Source organism: Empidonax traillii, unplaced genomic scaffold, assembly GCF_003031625.1.
Source record: "Empidonax traillii isolate 1590-97213 ecotype Southwest subspecies unplaced genomic scaffold, ASM303162v1 scaffold187:size1931383, whole genome shotgun sequence".
Taxonomy (NCBI): Eukaryota; Metazoa; Chordata; class Aves; order Passeriformes; family Tyrannidae; genus Empidonax; species Empidonax traillii.
This window is the reverse complement of record NW_020955380.1, coordinates 615086-628448: the sequence shown is the minus strand read 5'-3', so window position 1 is coordinate 628448 and position 13363 is coordinate 615086. Positions and strand designations below refer to the sequence as shown.

Below are 13363 nucleotides of genomic sequence, written 5' to 3'. Positions count from 1 at the left end.
CAGGCAGCTGCAGTTTGCTGGTGCTCAGCCCACAGTCCGACAGCAGTGGGCAATGTCCTCCAGTGGATTCATCAGGACAGCTGATGGAGGTGCAGCTCATCTCCCAGCAGCTCACTGTGGCACTGCCACCATGGCCCATGACAGATCACAGCTGTTTTATCCAGCCCTTCATTTTCTGCCAGATGCACTGAGATATCTTCATTTGTGCATGAAGCACAAATACATATCTGAGATGCTTTAGCTACAGTTTACCCAATGGGCACTTACTCAGCCACCAAATAACCTTTCCAACTTCCTACTTACAAAGTTTCACCCCACTCCTCCAGAAAAAGCATCAGGCGCCATTATAAAGACCGTACAGTGTCGATACCAAGAATTTCCATGCGTTTATATCTGAAATTACAGCAATTTTCTCTGTAGAACCAGGGTTTTCAGCTGCAAGATGTAAGCAGATGTCAGCATGTCATAAGCACCCTGCTATTCACACACTGCTAAGCAGTATGAGGTGTCCCAGCAGATGAGAAGGGGATCACAGTAGAGAACAGGCATATAATCATTGGAATAGGTGGTGCTTGCCTGACTTCTACTTAGAAATACCTGAAGAGACAGGAATTGGCTCATTTACATACTTGAAAAGTCACAAGAGTGTTCTGGGGCTGTTGAGGAAACCACTAGGAAGTGAAGAGGGAGCTGGAAGAGGTCCCTTACCCACTTTAATCTTTACCTATGAATTTATAAGGAGACACTCACTGGAATTTTTATCCGTTCTTCCAGCAAAGAGAGAAGAGAGGAGAGAACAGAGGAGGGGAAGGTGGGTAAGTCGCCCCTTGGCCATCTTGGCAGGTCACTGAGCCACTGGATAAAAATCCAATAACGCAAAAAGTAAGGCAGGGGAGAAGTCGTTGGAAGAGCCCTCTCTCCGCTGATGTTGCAATGTGAATGATGGAGTTGGGGCACTCCTGAGCTCGTTCCTCTCTGCAGGTATGACTACAGTGCAATCAGGATTGCAGCACATACTGGCATCCTTCAGCTAGTTCAGATTTAGATAGCTCACACAGCAAAAGCAATGCAGACAGAAGCACAGCGTGGCTTTATCCTGTGCAACACTTTATTTATTGAAGACAGGAGCCCCTGTGAAAAGCCTGCACTGTGTCCCCATTTTAACTTCCATCTGGTTGAAAATGTCTTGATCACACCTAGACACCTGTCAAAGGGCAGGTAACAGATCCTGGATGGACCCTATGTATTCAAAGCACACGCTGAAATTATAAAAATAAAAGCTTATCGTCATACTCATTTGGCCTTCCAGGATGGTCCTCATGGCCTGTCAATATGTAGACACTGGCTTGTTTTGAGCACAGCTCCTAGTCACCCTCATATTCAGGATGGACTCCTCCTCACAGGGAGGAGTTCTCAGTGAAACCTTTATTCCTCTCTAGTACACATGATCAAGTTCAGTCCTGATTTTTCTTGTTCCTTTACATTCAAAACCAACTTTTCTCTTCTTCAGCATTTACTTTTTCTGCCACGAGACACAGCCATGACACAATCAAGGAATCCAAACTGTGAGTGGCCGACAGAAGATTTTCTCAGAAATACAGGACTATTTTATAGCAATCAATAAAGCACTAGAGTAAACCCCTGCCTGCAGTGGAAATTCCCCCAGCTAAAATTGAGCTTACCATCAGCTAAGATGCCATCACCGGAGGACTTAAAAGTATACATCAGAGAAGAAAGTATTTTGTTTTCACTGCACCAATTGCTTCAGTCTTTGATTGCCTTTGAAAACTCCAATATGCTAAATACTCCCTGTCCACTGTCTGTTTCCCTCTCCTTGTCCAGGTAGAGAAAGGACAACAACCGTTTCTGAAATACTACAGAACAGACATACCTGCAAAATCTGCCTGTTGAGTACACGTAACACTTCCCAGCAGAGTGAGCTGGTGCCATCAAATGGGCAGGAGCTCTGGAGGGAAGGGTCCCAAGCATGGCAGACTCCTCCAGTTCATTCTGCTGGGCTACCTGGAGCCGTACCAGAGTCGTAAGGAAGTCTCCGGAAACAAATCACGAATCAAACACTGTTGGTTCAAACTCAGTGGAAGGGAAATTTCAGTCCCTTGAATGGTTTCATAATGCATCAGGGCACATCAGAAACGAAGGAAACAGTCTGGCAGAATTGCATTAATTTTCATGAAGCCAGCAGCCCTGGAAAATCATGAAAACTGCAACATAATGAAAGCCTGGAAGGGAAAAACCTGCCCTCTTCTTCACTGCTGGAGAATCTGAATGCGGATTCCATCAAAGGAGAGAGTCTGAGAAACCACAGCAGGAATGAAAATTAACCCTTTGGCTCACGGGACTGCAGGGTTGAGGAGTCACCATTCTCCCAGTTACTAGTCTGCCAAAAGAGATAAACTCCTGTATGAGGGCTGGCCATCTCTATGCAATTAGACCTTAGCACTCTGCATGACACAATGAACTGCTGCCAGCAGGAATTAAGGAAGACATTTTCTTCTATCTTCACAGTATTTATCTTCTGCCCTCGTTTCTCAGGGTCTGTCTCACTGATTTTAGTAGAAACAGGATGCATGTATTAGATTGATATTGTCCTAGATGGGTGAATAATGCTCCCAACAAAACAAACAGGCAAAAATACAGTTTTTTGCTCTTATGTGAAGTGACAAAAATCAACCCCATATGCAAAATCCTGCCGGACTGTGTAAATGGGCTTATCCTTTCAGACATTCCCATCTCCTGTAGTTTACTCAGAAGTTTCACCTCTGAACAGAAAAAGCAGGAATTGTCTACCTCTTACTATTATTATTATTGTTGATGTTGTTATTATTATTGTTACTGAGCAGAAGAATAACTTAATTCTGAAAACTATCTTGATACATCCTTATTATATATTAACTACTTCATGCCTACTTTGTGCTACTGTATTGTGATGAAGTTACACCATGGAATGCAAGCACAGGGGGCACAAAGGTACCTTGGTTTCATTCCTGCCTTTGCTGGTTGTGAAGCAGACAGCAATTAGCTAACAGCAGTTGCTCTTCCAGGAGCTTTGCTGACATCATCTCCAATGCCAGGGAACAAACAAAGCTCTTTTTGCAGGATAAAAAGCACAACATGCATTGAGGTTGTTGTTGTTAAACAAAAATAACCAAGCTAATTTCAGCTCCATTTAAAAGCATGGGAAATAATCATTGCTCAGTGAATGGGAAAAGGAAAAAATCAGTACAGAGAGAAATCATTTGCAGGGTCGTGAGAGATTTCTACAAGACATGAGTAGTGAAACTATTTTTAATCTTACTCAACAGTGCCATTTAAATATCTACTGCTCCCTAGTACAAGGGTTTGGGAATCTTTCAGTTTAAGAATTTCTATATATGTATATTTTTTCTCACCTTCATATCTTATATAATAAACATTTACAGTTAAATAAAACTATCATTTATAAAGCCTCGTTTGACCAAGTGACTTATCCTCCTCCTAATTTAGCCCCACTGAGAATGGCAGATCATCACCACATTAGGTGCTGTACAGTCAGAGAGGAAGAGACATTGCTGATTTAACTGGCATAGTAAAATTTTTGCAGATGTGCAGGTGACACACAGATAAATTAACAGACTTGCTCCAGTTTGTCTATAATGCCAGTCAGGGAGCAGGGAATGAGGCCACAGTCACCGAGCCACTGTCCAATGCCTTAACCACAAAACCATTGTTTTTAAAAGACTTTGATCTTAATCACACTGGAACAAGCCCAGAACTACTTTAATGTCTCAGTTCAGCATCCCTAGAGATACCATAGTAACCCTGAAGATCATTTTGCTCAGAACATTCAGCATCCTGCTGACCACAGCCTACCTCATTCATTTTCCTCCTGGTCATGACATTTCCCATCTGCCGGCCTCCAGAACAGCTTTCTCAGGAGCGGAGTGCTGGGATTTCTCGGTGCCCCTCGTGTTTCAAACAGCAACACTGCTCTCAAGCAGGGACCTCCCTCCTGCACCACAAAGCAAGAGTTAGACCCCAACCCTCCAGCAGTACAGAACGGAGCATGGCTTTGGCCACGGCAGCTACAGGAACGCCCTCAGACAGGGCAGGGGGCACGGAGCGACTGACTTGTCTACAGGGAACCTCAGCAGACACTGTGGGGTGATCGCTGTCCCGTTTGCAAGGAAGGAGCAGCTCCCCTCAAGAGGGGTGAGCTGGGCTGGGCTCGCTTCTTCCCTCAGGGGCAGAACCCTGCCCCTCCCCTCACACGACACTTGCCAACCAGGGCTTTACACCCTCTCCACACACCGAACCCACCTGAGGGCACGGGGCTGCTGTTCCAAAGCCCGCCCCTGGCTGTGCTCGCTGCCCTTCCAAAGCCCATCCCGGACTGTGTTTTCTGCCCTTCCCTGGCCCTTCCTCCTCCCAGCACTGCCACAGCACTCGGAGGAGCCTGACCAGCTCCCCTTCTATCATCACAGGTACCTCCACACCTCCATCTTCTCTTCAGGTGGTTCCTGGGCAGCTGCGCTTCACAGGACGGAGACCTGCTCACCTCAGAGCTCCTGCTCCGAGAAACTACTGCATCTACTACTACAGCCTCGGGGCTCTCCCATTTCCAGGGCGTTTTCCTCATGGCCTCGGGACTGACACGCTTTTAGGGGGCTATTCCCCTCAGGGCTCTGTTCCCCTCACGGTGCTGGGATTCCCCGTTTCTGAGGGGGCTGATCCCCACACGGTGCCGAGACTTTCTTGCCATCTCTGACGGGACTGATCCCCTCATGGTGCCGAGACTTTTTTGCCATCTCTGAGGGGACTGATCCCCTCATGGTTCCGAGACTTTCTTGCCATCTCTGAGGGGACTGATCCCCTCATGTTTCCGAGACTTTCTTGCCATCTCTGAGGGGACTGATCCCCTCATGGAGCCGGGACCCTCTGCCGCTGAGGGGCCGCTCCCCTGAGGGTGCTGAGAGTTTCTCAGGGTCTCTGAGGGGGCTGCTCCCCTCACGGCGCTGCTCTCCCCGACTCCAAGGGCATTCCCTCATGGCAGGCTGCGGGGGACGGAAAAGCAGCCCTGGGGAGGGATGAGGTGTGCGGCCAGAGCAGGGAATGCGCAGGGAAAATGACCACGTGTTTGTGTAATCTGATGCAAATGGATGCATATTTATGCAAATATGTGTTAAGTAGATTCTACTGATGCTCCGATTTCAAATATTGGTAGGTATGTGGTAATACCTATTAAACACACTTAAAACTCCCCTGCAAGCCTCAGTGACCCTGTTGGTGTTTTATTGCACACGTGGACAAGGTGCTTTTACCTAAGTTTGAAAACCAAAGTACCTGCAACTGTTTAAGGCTTTAATGGGGACATTGAGTGTATTTGATCAAGTGTTCTGGCCAAATTCCAGTGAGTATAATTATACCTCGTCTACCTACTCCAGCTCTCACACCTGGTAAAATGTTTTCCTGTTTTCTTCTGGTGTGAGTTGTTAAATATCTGCTATTACCCCAGACACTAATACATGGGTTAGCTGTTCCCCGTGTCAGGAGTGTGCCAGTACTCCCAGCCAGAGCTGGGAATGTTTCAGGGAGCCTGTTTCTCCCATCTCTGTGACTGAAAGGGGAGTGGAAAGGGTCAATTAGATGCTGGCAATTTTAATTCTTGTGATGAGCATTCTTCTGCTTCAGTTTTGCCTTGTCAAGTTGCCCAAAGTCCTTTTTAATTTGCAGGAGAGTTCATGTTCTAAGCCTAGAAATGTTTGTGAAATTGATTTGTAGCTCAATATATATATAATAACACCTGCATATATGAATGTATGGAAAGTGACTGTAACCAGATAATCAATGGATGTTGTTAAGTTCCTGAATTAAGGTTGAGACAGAATGAAAGTGGTAAGGAAAAGCTCTGAAATGATTGTTGTGCTAAGTACATGTCTTGAAACACGTAGTGGAATTGATTCAACTATCCCTTCAGAGCTGGGATGGATAGGTACTGATATTCAGAAAGTATCAGGAGGTGGATGTGGCAGAGAACCACAAAAGTCCTGACCAAGTGTTGTTGAAGGTGGCATCAGCAGAGCACAGCCACTTGTAAACTGAAGAGAACCTCTGTGTTGTCTCATCAATTGAAGTTTGAATAAATTGTAAACAATATTGAGTTGAGGGATTTGATTTGATTCAGAGTTTCAGAGCAAATATTAAATAGCCTAGAATGTGGAGTGTGTGCCACATTTTATATTCATAAGAGTGTTTTTCTATGTGCATTAATTTAGTCATATAATGAGTGACTAAAATCTTCCTTTTCCCCAAAAGCACTTTTAAAAATTGCTCCTAAATTTCCAGATATTCCTGTGTGCTCTCTAAAAGGAAATAAAAATGCAATTAGAGGGAATGCTAATTTCCACAGGACTAGAACACACAGGAGGATGGATCACAGCTCTGTATCTGCTCCCAGTCTGCTTAGTGGGTCTGGGCAAATCAGCTCTCCATGCTTGTTTTCTTTTTCGTAAAATAAAGATAATGTCTCTAACCTTTTGTAAGGCATTTTAAGACTTAATGGTGAAAAGTGTTGTAGAACTGTTAGATACTATTAAGGGCGTTGAGAATTTTCATTTAGAATTAAAAGAGATAAGCATTTAGAAATTAGAAATTAGGGCTGTACTGATAACTTCAGATCCTGTGTCAAGCACTGTTTTATTTTTCAGAATGGCTTACATAGCAAACCATTCTGATGGTGTGTCTGCAGTGTGTGACTTGCAGTAATGTTTTCCAAGAAAAAATAGTAAATTGGTCTTTGTTTCTGTGAGTTTCTTTGCTGCTTTGAGGAGATGCACTTTGGGTTATTTTCCTTGGGGAACAATTTAAATTACTTTTTTTGTTCATTATAGATTTCATCTGCATCTTTTCATTATATAAGACATTCTTCTAATTCAGAGATTTTTGCAATCAGCAACTTATTTAGCATTTTTTTAAATCAACCTTTTTTTTTTTTTCCCTAGCTTTTGAACTTTTATGCCCTGAAAACGTGTTTAAAGGAGCCAGAATCCACCTTTTGCATCTGAACAGTTCTCTCCTGTGTAATGGCAATAGAAAAACCCAGAGATGAGTATGGATTACCACAGGCGAAAGAGAGCTGATTTTCCTGCCTTCACTAGGTAAGTGGAAATTTCTGACTAGATCTATAGGACTTTCTTGGCAACTGAGTCAGGATTTGATGTAAGTTATTTAACAAATAGTCATAGGTATTGACTCTTCTCACAATTTTCACACAGAATTGCAGAATCACGTAGGTTAGAAAAGACCTTTGAGATCACTAAGTCCAACTTTTGACTGATCATCACTTTGTCAGCTAAACCAGAGCACTGAGTGCCATGTCCAGTTGTTTCTTGAATATCTCCAAGGGACAGTGACTCCACCATCTCCCTGGGCAGCCTGTTCCAATGCATGAGAAGCCTTTCAGCGATGAAATTCTTCCTGATGTCCGACCTGAACCTCCCCTGGTGCAGCTTGAGGCCATTTCCTCTCGTGCTGTCACTTGCTACCTGGGACCCCCACCTCCCTACAACCTCCTTTCAGGCAGTAGTTTTAGAGAGCGAGAAGGTCCCTCCTGAGCCTTCTTTTCTCCAGGCTGAGCTCCCCCAGCTGCTCCCCATAGGACCTGCTCTCCAGACCCTTCACCAGCTCCATTCCCTTCTCTGAACTCGCCCCAGCTCTTCAATGTGTTTCTTGCAGTGAGGGGTCCAAAACTGAACCCAGTGTTTGAAGTGCAGCCTCTCCTGTGTTATGTGCAGAGGGACAATCACTTCCCTGGTCCTGTTGGCCACACTACTTCTGATACACTCCAGGATGCCACTGGCCTTCTTGTCCACCTGGGCACGCACCAGCTCATGTTCAGCTGCTGTTGACCAGCACCCCCAGGTCCTTTTCCTCTGGGCTGCTTTACAGCCACTCCACCCCCAGCCTGTAATGCTGCAGGGATTTGTTATCACCAAAGTGCATTTTATTATGTCAGGAAATATTTAATGTTTTTCTTGAATTGTTATAATCTGGAGTCATTTGAACCTCAGCTTTTATGTTTTAAGAGAGTGTATTTCTAAACTTGATGATAGCAAAATGAGAAACTTGCAGACGTGTTCAGCATGTGCCATTAGACCCTGGAAGTTGGAAAGGGCTATAAAGAAGCTGTGGTACGTGCACATATGTGGGTAAAGATTTTACAACAAACGGAGTTGGTCTCCTGGAATAGAAAAGTAAATTTGTATTGGTGCTGAGTGGTGTAGCTGTCTTCTCTGCCTTTGTGCTGTGAAGTCAGCAGGAACTGCAGCATTCCCTGGCATCCTCTTGGATGCTGTGTCCTCCTCAGACTCCTGTCCAGGGATTCTCACTCGAAGGCTGACAGGCAACTTGAATGCTGCTAAGATAATTTTGCTGTTTCTTCACTGGAATAATTTTCACAGTGACAAAAATACTCTTGCAAAAGTCACATTCTTTTCTGAGATTTGTCTTGGATTACTGCAGTGATATGCAACATATTAAAAGGATTTGCCTCGTATTGTGATTGGCCTCCATCCTGGCCAACACAGCAGGATTTGAGCTTGGTTCTCTAGAATTAACAACTGTGAGCTGCTCTTGTGTGAGCTTCAGGCTCTAGCAAGCCCATATTCTCTGTGGTAGGGCACAGAGGGATTTTATAGCAATTGCTCACCCCTAGGTTACGCCGTCACACTTTGTTTCCTCATTTCCCCTCAGGTTTGCTCCTTACATATTCCCAAGTATTTACCCGTGGAACAACGTTGCCCTGAGGTGTCATCTGTGACATTTGGGTTTGCTGGAATAGGGGAATGGTTCATTTCATAGGTTTTTCCTTTCAAGAGTTTAGGAATGTACATGACATGAGTCTGTCAATCAGTAGAAGAGAAGACCACTGCCATAGTGATGCTCTGTGGAATTGCACTTGAAGAACCTCTGTGACTCCAGTTCCTTTTCTCGTTACCTTGGGCAAATCACTGCATCTCCATCTCTAGCCTAACACACCAGAACATTTAGCATGGCCCCCAAAGAAAAGCAATCATCTCCATAACTCTTTTGCTCTGTCTGCTTTCTGAAGCTGTATCCCTCATGGGGTAGAATTAGGAAGTGAGCATCATGTCTCCATAAATCCACTGGCCTTGGCTCTGCATCCAGCTTACAGCCAAAGTCTGTTGTTGGGAGCACAGCTTCATGGTATTCAGGGTGGGGGGTGGGTGTTCTCTGCACTTTTCAGCTGCAGTAAGCACATGCTGAATTCTCTGGGTCATATTCTTCCTTGTCCTAGTACAGCTCGCTCCGTAATCTCCCAGCCTCGTTTTTTCTGTTTGTGAAATCCATTGTGTCCCTACTCTGCTGTGGAATGCACTGCATAGACCTAGATAGAGAGGCTAGTAATGATCTCTGTTTTACTCACCTCCAGGGGCCTGGGAGAGTTAATGTCTGCACAGTGCCTTAGCAAGTGTAAAAGTGCTTAGCTTCATTATATGTTGATTTATGTGCAAGAAAACTACGCGAAATAATAAAACATGCAATGTACTTAAAATGGACTGTAGGCAGAGGGAAGATCTTAACCCTAACCTTAAAATGTGGTGCAAGTCATGGGAATGAATACAGTTGGGTGGGCTTCCCACCACATACAGCACAAATGGGAAAAGGCCCTATATTTGGAAATAGCACAGGGCTCAGAGGGGACTTTGTCTAGATGAGAATTCCCGTGTGGAGACAGAGACACGAATTAAATTAGAACGTATATTAGAGCTCTGGGCCAGATTCATATCCTCACTGCAGCAAAGTAAACCAGAGGAACACCGGTGTGAGTGAGAGGAGGATCAATCCACAGGTAATAAGGGCAGCATCAGTGCCTGCCTAGGATTTCATCCTGTGCTTTGTCCTAATTATGAGCAGTTTAATGGCATGCTAAAATACAAAACAGATTTATGAGCCATTGCCATCTCCCTGTGCATTGTTATACAGCTGACTCAACAGTACTCTCACTCCTTGGCTAGAAGGTCAACTTAGGTTTTACTAAGGCAGGGTTGGGGCTTGGACTCAGAGACGTGCTGCCTTACTGAATGCTGCTGCTGGGATAAATGCTAAACTGAAGTCCCATCTGCTCTCCCCATGTCCTGTCCAGATGGATATTTAAGATCCCACAGCACACCTTGGATAGAGGATAACTTCATGCATCTAGCCAGCATTCTTCCTTCATTACAAAAGACTCAGACCAGCTTCTATTTCAAGTCAGCAGAATTACTTCTATTTTTTCCTTGCAAAAGCACTCTCTTTCCAGACTGGAAATACTAAATCTGAAATGGGAAAGGAGTAATGTGTAAAATGAAAGAGGCAATGTTGATCATTGGGGAAAATAAGGACGAACACTGTGATGAGATTACTGTGGGCTATTGCTTGAAGCACATTCACTGAGTGCAGTGTACCTATAACACTGCATTGCCTTCTGGGGAAAGAAAATGAAATTATGCAAAAAGCAGATGATGAGCCACGAGATTTCCTGGATTCTCTTTTGAGTGTTGCCCCTAATAGACTGTAGGTAAATTCTTTTTTCATGACCTATAGATAGCAATAGTAGCAATTTCCTGTTTTCCAGCCCAGCTGTGAAACTTGACCTGCCACTGTTAACAAAATGTTTTGATATTCTCCTGGAAAGAGGGATGGGTTCAGCTGCATCTTCACTCTGAGTTGCTGATTGCCACGAAGTAGAAGGATGTCTCAAGAGAAAGATCATATGATACTTCTCTTGTTTCTTATTTATTTCCTCCCCCCCACCCAAAGAAAGTAGTTCTCTTGTAGACCTTTAATCCTATGCTTGGCAAAAATCACAATCACTTTCTAGTGAAAACTTGTTGTTCAATTTTCTTCACCAATGTGTGCAGCTTTTTCCTCAACAGGCACTTGTCTTTTAGGGGAATGCTGCAGATTTGCTTTGCTCTCTGTTTTCATTGCAGCAGTTTTTTTTCAGAGCAAAATTCTCACTCGCCTTAAGCAGGAATTTTTTGGAAGACTTAAGCCAAGACTGGCACTAACCCATGTGAGAGGAGCTTGCTCATGTTCCTCCAGGAACAGAGACCATGCCACTGATCACTGCATTAGCACTGTGTACCTCGGGGCTTGGATCAGTAAATTTGTTAGTGAATTTCTCAGCCTCCACCGGAGAAGATGCCTGTTGGAAAGGTTTGACACAATAACTTCTGCCCTTATGTTATCCATACATTGTCACAGAGAAACTTCACAGTGATGACAGCAAAATCACTTGGTGATAAGATTTTCTCAATTCTGCACTGCTGGGATATAGGTATGAAATCAGCAGGCAGGTAGAGGGTAAAAGAGCCTCTTTTACAGAATCACAGAATCAGCTAGGTTGTAAAAGACCTCTGTGATCATGGAGTCTTACCTCTGTCTTTTCATGGAACATCAGGTGTGCACCATAGTGTTTGATACCCCCAACAGACTTATATCCACATCTATCCCGATAATTATTCATTTGGGCTCAAGGCTAACTCACAATATGGTTATTTTAGGGGCAGTGTGGGAAAGGTAGATGTGGGCATGATATCCACAGCCCTCTGGATCCAGTACCTGCAATCTCACGTGTCTGCTGGCCCTTGATCTGGCTGATAGACTGTAGCAACACTGCTTCTCTTGGCATCAGCAGCTCCTGCTCAGTGCCAAAGCCCGAGTTCTGTAAACAGATCTCATCCTGGCATATGGTATATTGCCATACAGGCAACACTCTTCTAACTGATTAATAACAAGCAGCTTGATAGGATTTGGGGAGGCACTGGAGTAATTAGTAAGATAAGGCCAGGTTTCTTTGTTCTGCATTTTCACAGATGACAAAAGCTTTCCCCCTGAAGAGTTTCACTAATAAATCTGTATATAACAATAATAATAATAATAATAATAATAATAATAATAATAATAATAATAATAATAATAATAATAGCTTTTTCCCAAAATGCAAGTTAAATATTCCTTTAGGGAATAAGAGAAAAAGAATAGTTCAAGCCCTGTCACTGATGAGAGGCCAGAAGAATGGAAGAGGAAAGGAAGCTCCTTGGAAAGGAACCTCCTTTTCCTTCCCTGCTGACAGCGAGGTTTGGGATTTCATCTCTAAACAGCCAGCACGGTTCACCTTGGCAGGGCTGGCCATTCAGTGCTGGAAGCCTGGGATGTCTGTGCATCACAGGGCACAACATGCTGATTTCCCCTGGCGAGACAGTGAGGTGGGTTGGTGTTTTAAATTGGGCCCTTCTCTGGGGATCTAAAGCATCCAGACTGCATGGGACAACTTTCAGCTTCCACACAGCTGACTGTTTATCTGCTTGTGGCAGTGGGATGGTAAATACTGAATATTTCTTATTCATCTTCCCAGCAGGCAGAGTTTCTGTTAGCTGCAGTGGGAAATTAGGAGTGTGGGTTTGACTCAGAATAAGTGACCAGGTATCAAAACTAAAAACTAAAAAAAAAAAAACAAAAGGGAAGAGTAAAAGGCTACAAATGTTGCTAAAGTGACAAGTGTTCATTTACTAAAAATACCTTTTAATATTGCTGGGACTTTTACAATAATCTAATTTATGTGGAACATTCATCACTAATTGAAGCTGTCTCTTTTTTTTATTAAATAGAAAGGTTACAGAAAAGTATATTGACGTTTTGAGAGCGATTCTTCTCAGGAGCACACTGACTGTTATGAATAGGATTTCACATGATGCAAGCCCCTAAATGCCAACAGTGATATGAGGAAACCTGCAGATTCTTGTAATTGTGAAGGCAATAGGCAAGGCTTTGGGCTATTGCATCCCCTTTCTGGAGATCATTGTTATAAAGCTCGAAGTGTTGTTTAGCCCTTGGTGTTCTCATTTATTTCCACAGCTTTTTCTGAAAGCACAAGTTTGAAAAATGGAAGTCTTTCAAGAATAATCACTCTCTAAACACTTAATGCTGCTGTGACAGCACTGTCTATCACTCAAGATTTAACTTTGGAAATCCACATAACATAGAGGAAAAAAACCCTTTTCCAATTAGCCGAGACTGGAGGCAGATTAGTTCTCGACTGCAGCACTGAGAGATGCCGGGGTGTATATTAATGGAGCACAGGAGCTGATTTCTGACCATAATTCTGACTGCATTGGGTGGGGCATAAAATGGAAACAGCAGCTCTCCTGCTGAGAGATGCAGGACCAGCTAGTTAATGTGAGCTACCCTTGGGTGTATCTCGTAGGTCTTAGTGATCTACAAACCTGTCAAGTGCAAAATATGTCATCCTCACTCTTTTATATAGATGGGGAGGTTGAGGTGTGGAAAGGTTAATAGATTG

At 43.8% G+C, this 13363-nt stretch overlaps 1 protein-coding gene across 1 annotated transcript in view; it reads left to right on the top strand.

Annotated features, from left to right (window-relative positions):
- Nucleotides 1-6998: 6998 nt before the first annotated feature.
- Nucleotides 6999-13363, top strand: part of CACNA2D2 (calcium voltage-gated channel auxiliary subunit alpha2delta 2) — a 231492-nt gene continuing 225127 nt past the window's right edge. Inside the window, exon 1 of the mRNA XM_027886436.1 lies at nt 6999-7154. The gene's annotated coding sequence lies outside the window, so the exon portion shown is untranslated. The remainder of the gene's footprint in view (nt 7155-13363) is intronic.